The sequence below is a fragment of the Molossus molossus genome, unplaced genomic scaffold (genome assembly GCF_014108415.1).
Source record: "Molossus molossus isolate mMolMol1 unplaced genomic scaffold, mMolMol1.p scaffold_m16_p_17, whole genome shotgun sequence".
Taxonomy (NCBI): domain Eukaryota; kingdom Metazoa; phylum Chordata; class Mammalia; order Chiroptera; family Molossidae; genus Molossus; species Molossus molossus.
Genome location: NW_023425352.1, coordinates 29,269,214 through 29,275,213, shown reverse-complemented (window position 1 = coordinate 29,275,213; position 6,000 = coordinate 29,269,214).

The window sequence follows — 6,000 nt, the reverse complement described above, 5'->3', positions numbered from 1 at the left end:
CCAGGGATCAAGCATGTGCCCTCACCAGGAATCAAACCACAGACCTCTTTGTACATGGGGCGATGCTTAATCAACTGAGCTTCACAGGCCAGGCTATTTTTTTTTTAAGTGACATGCTCTTGTATGTTTTCCAAAAACATTTATAATTAATTAACAAAACAAGATGTTCTACTTTAGTTTTTCATTTGTTTCTATTCTTTCCCCTGGCCTTCATTTCCCCCTCCTCTTCTCTGAGCTCAAAACTACACACTCTCAGTGATTCTCTGTTCATTTTCCTTCTGAAAACTTTATCATATTTAAAAAAGAAATAGTTGTTTGATTTGATTTGTGCATATGAACTTGCAGAGAGATGGTTGGTCTATTTTGATCTAATCTCTCATCTCTCTTGATATTAACTGTGTGATAGTCATTAAGGCTGCTCACAAATATCCCAGTGCTCCTGATTCTGCCATATGGTAGGATTGCACCTCCCAACCCCCTTGAAGTGAGGCGTGATCATGTGACTTGCTTTGGCACATAAAATATGAGCAGAGTGATGTGAATGTATTAAGAGAATGTAAGGCAATAATAATGATGATGACGATAGAAAAATAACAAGTGTTAACAAATGTGGAGAAATTGAAACACTTACATATTGTTGGAAGAAATATAGAGTTGGGTAGCTGCTGTGGGAAACAGTTTGGTGCTTTCCCAATAAATTGAACATATGACCCAGCAATCTTCTACTAGCTGTATACCCAAAATAATTGAAAACAAGTGTTTAAACAAAATTTATACAAGAATATTCATAGCAGTTCTACTCACAATTGCCAAAGGTGGAAACAACCCAAATGTCTACCAATGGATGAATGGATACAAAAAAAATGCAGTATACACACATAATGGAATATTATTCAGCCATAAATAGGAATGAAGTACTGATACATGCTACAACATAGATCAAATTTGAAAACATTATGCTAAGTGAAATAAATCATATGCAAAAGGACATATGTTGTATGATTCCATTTATATAAAATATCCAGAATAGGCAAATAGAGAAAGAAGATTGGTGATTGCCAGGGGATGGAGGCAGGGCAGGGGAAAGGGTGGGAATGGAGAGTGACTGATTAATGGGTACAGGATTTCCACTGGGGTTGATGAAAAAGTTCTGGAACTAGATAGTAGTGATGGGATGGTTTCACAACATTTTGAATATACTTAATGCCACTGATTCACTGATTTATACACTTTGGTTAAAATGGTAAGTTTTATGTTATGTGTATTATACCACAATTTAAAAAATTATATATATATAACCAAGAAATAAATTTTTAGCCTGTTGTCATTCGTTGCAGCAACATAATCTAGTTCATTCTGACTGACAAACTATTCTATTCTAATCTTTTTTTTTTTTTTTTTTTATCCTCATCCTCACCCGAGGACATTTTTCCATTTTTTGTTCAGGTAGAGTGGGAGGGAGAGAGAGGAACAGAGAGAGAGAGAGAGAAACATCGATGTGAAAGGAACACATCGAGTGGCTGCCACCCGCACAACCAACCAGGGCCGGGGACAAACTGCAACCGAGGTACGCGCCCTTAGCGGGAACTGAACCCGGGTCTCTCAGGACCGCAGGCCGACGCTCTAACCGCTGAACCAAACCGGCTAGGGCTATTCTAATCTTTTCTTAGGCCTCCTTTGTGACAGGCACTGGGGAAACAAAATGAAAACCTCAAGCAGCTTACAGACTAGCAAGGAAGATAACCATGTTAACCAAAATATGTTTTTCAGTGTGATAGTGCCACAACAGGTAGATTATGAGTTAAAGTGGTAGCACAAAAGTTGCGATGGCCAATTCCATCCTGGAAATTCAGAGGTGGCTGTCCAAGAAAGCAAAGCTTGAATTACATGTGAAAAGATGCATAGACATTTGCCAGCTAAAGCAAGGGAGAGGTTCATTTCACATTGATGAAAGAGATTGCCCTCTGTGTAATGATGTAGGCATGAAACAACTGGGCACGTGGCAGGAAACAGCAATTATTAGATGATACGGTATGTGGTGATGGGTGCTGGAGATGGGACTAGAGAAGTTGTCGAGTGTCTGGAGTTTGAACTTAATCTTGTAGCCAGTTCTTTCTGCCCTCACCATTCGTGTCATACATGAAAACATGGATGACAGACTGGGGTAAAAGGCTTAAGTTTCTTGTGACTGGCAACACGCCCGGCCCGTCGATTTTTAAACTAGGAAATAATATGGTAAGATTTGTATTCCAAATCATGGATTGGAAGATTCATCAATATGAAGAATAAAACTGAAATCATAAAACATCTGTGAGGAGTTCTAGCTATGGCTCTCTCTAACATTACTACAGTATACTGTGATTATCTACTAATATGTCTACCCTTCTCAGTATACTGCAAAATCCTCAAAAGTGTCCACAGCCCTAGTGTTCAGACTGGTACCCGCCACATAGTACACAGTTGATCAATATTTGTTAATTAATATTGTTGTAACCCAGGAGATCGACCAAACTCAGACGCCGAGATGGGGTTTAATAAAAGGAGTTTATTGAGCTAAGTCCGCAGGCACCTGCAGTATGTCCCACACAGGAGTAACTGCGGCCCCGGAGAGCTAAAATGGCTCCTTTTTATAGGATTTTGTAAGGGGGTTGCTACGTGTAAGCAAGCATGTTACAGAAGCGGAATTTAGCAGTTAGTTAATTACCTGTTACTCAGTTTCCCAGACATCTCAAAGGTCAAGGTGTTTTCAATAGATTATCGCTGGTGCCGCCCAGGATTACTCAAGGGTTAGTTATTACCCCAGGGTTAGAGATTACTTAGGGATTAGTTAGTGAAGAATGTTCTTCAGTAAAAGAGTAAACTGACAACCCCTTTGGTTGTCGTGAAGGCCTCTGGGAGTTTAGGTCAATGGCACTGAGTTATAACAATATGAATTTGAGTCCTGGCCGGTTTTGCTCAGCAGCAGAGTATTGGCCCACAGACCAATGAATCACAGGTTTGATTTTGGTCAAGGGTACGTACCTCAGTTGTGGTTCGTCCCCGGCACTGGTCAGGGTCATGTGGGAGGCAACCAGTCGATGTGTTGCTCTCATGTCAATGTTTCTCTCTCTCCCTCCTACTCTATCTTAAGATACATAGAAAAATATCCTCGGGGGAGGATTAAAAGTATTTATATATGAATTTGAGTTCTAGGGTTCAACATAGAGAGTGTCATATTACACATTTGGAACTCAGATCCAGTCATCTCTCCAGGGTTTTGCAATGGATATATGTTAAATGTGCAAGAGACACTGTAGTTCTAAAAGTGGTGTCCCTTAGAATAGTCAATATTGATGTATAATATAGTCATACAGTAAATAGAATCATCAACTATAACTACACACAGTAACAAGGATGGATCTCAGAAATATGATATTGAGTAAAAGAAGCCACACAAAAAAAGAATGCATGTTGTATAATTCTAATCATATGAAGTTTAAAAACAAAACTAATGTATAGTTTTAGAAGTCTGGAAAGTATTTACTGTTGGAAGGGGGGTTAGGAATAGGGAGGAAGCACAATAGGGACTTATGGGTAACTGGTTATGTTCTGTTTCTTGATCTGGGTATTGTTTACATGAGTGCATCCAAATTGTGATCATTCATTTAGCTGTACACTTATGATTTGTGCCTTTTTCTGTATGACTGTTATGTCAATAAAATGTTACTCTATAAAATTATTTTTTTGTACATGGTCCTAGATGATAAGTAGTAACCTTAAAGAATAATCTCTACAAGTAATGTAAGAATATGGCATTAAGTAAGTAGTTGAACCTACACTAATTCACCAATAAGTAAGGAAAGTAAAAAATATGTTGGTGGCCCTGGCCGGTTTGGCTCAGCGGTTGGAGCGTCGGCCTGAGGTCCTGAGAGACCCGGGTTCGGTTCCCGCTAGGGGCACGTACCTCGGTTGCGGTTTATCCCTGGCTCTGGTTGGTTGTGCGGGTGGCAGCCACTCAATGTGTTTCTTTCACATCGATGTTTCTCTCTCTCTCTGTTCCTCTCTCTCCCTCCCACTCTACCTGAACAAAAAATGGAAAAATGTCCTCAGGTGAGGATAAAAAAAAAACAAAATATGTTGGTGGATTTCAGAAGGTGTGGGAGACTTAATTGGTTTATTGGCTAAAGACTCAAGATGTTGCTGGTAACTATGCATAACTTTATGAGATCAAAACTCAAAGTGGCCTTGCTCTTTGATAAGAGCATCTCAATTTATGAGATTCCTTTTATAAAAAGTATATTTTAGAGAAAGAGGAAGAGAGAGGAGATAGAAACATTGATATGAGAGAGAAACATCAATCAGCTGCCTCCTGCATGCCCCCTACTGGGGATCGAGCCCACAACCTGGGCATGTGCCCTGACCAGAAATCAACCAGGACCTCTCAGTCCATGGGACAATGCTCAATCTACTGAGCCACATTGGCTGGGCAATTTCTGAGCTTTCTGTACAACTATCACCAAAGGGACCTTCATTTCATTAGATCAAAACTCTAAAGATAGAGGACTTCTACTTCAGGCTATGATAGAGTGGTATTAGCTGAGTCCCCCTGCCATAAATAAAATATAGATAAATATAGACAAAACAGTAAAAACATCTAGTTATAGACACTGAAAAACAGTCTTTACAAGACTGTCCTGTCTGAGAGAAATGAAACAAATGAGGTAAATTCTACAATTGCTCCAGCTTTAGATATAAAAGGCAGTTAGATTCTGGCACAGAGAGAAGGAACCCAAGCACAGCATAACAGTATTGCTCAGTTGGGGAAACAGAGATTTTAGTTTAGTGAGACTGAGATTGCTGAATTTCCATGCAAAGAAAAAGCCCCAGAAATCTGTATAGGGATAACCTTGATTCTAAGCTATAGTCATCACAAGGTAAGACACCACAGTGTAGGAGGGAAAAATATCTACTGGGGAAAGAACAGCTTTCAGGAGCTATGAACTGAAAATTTGTGGAACTCACAAAATTTTGGAAGACTTTTCAGTTTTGATCAGCTAGAATGAAGAGACCTTATTAAATACCCAGGACATTCACTAGAAATCCCATAAAGTACAGATATTATGAATGAAAACAATCAAGCCATAAAATTAAAGCTAGATCCATTCTAAAGGAGCTTAGAGTCAAACTCTGAAAGGATCAAGCTGATCCACAGTAAATTAACTGCAGGCCAGAACAAAACACAACACTTCTTCTTTTTTTTAAATCCTCACCTAAGGATATTTTCCCATTTATTTTTAGTCAGAGTGGAAGTGGGGGGGGGGGGGGAGAAACATCAGTGCAAGAGAGACATATCGACTGGTAGCCTTCTGCACGACCCTGACCAGAGCCTGGGACTGAACTGCAACTGAGGCACATGCCCTTGACCAGAATCAAACCTGCAATTCTTTGGTCCAAAGGCTGATGCTCTAACCATTTAGCCAAACCGGACAAGGCAAAGTTCAGTACTTTTTAAAAGAAGACAACAATATCTAGACTTTGTCAAGCATCCAAAAAACAAAAACAAAAACCCACTAGATATGCAAAGAAGTAAAAAAATGTGACCTATAACAAGAAAAAAATTAGTCAATATAGAGACCCAGAAATTAATGAGGCAATGGAGCAGACTTTAAAACTGTTATTACAAATGTCCAAGGACTTAAAGGAACACAAGAAATCAATGAGGAGAGAAATGAAAAGATCCAAATGGAACGTCTAACATTGAAAATATAGTACCTAAAATGAAAGATTAATTGGATGAGCTTGACAGAAAATTAGACACTACAGAGGAAAGACAAGTGGATTTGAAAACAGGAAATAGAAATTATCCAAACAAAGGCACAGAGAAAAAAAGATTTAAAAGTTAATAGAGTATCAGTGATCAGTGAAACAAAATCAAGCAGTCTAACATTTGTATAACTGGAGCCTCAAACATTAGGGAGGTATTGTAGTAGGGGAGATAGAGAAGATATTTGAGGAAATGAT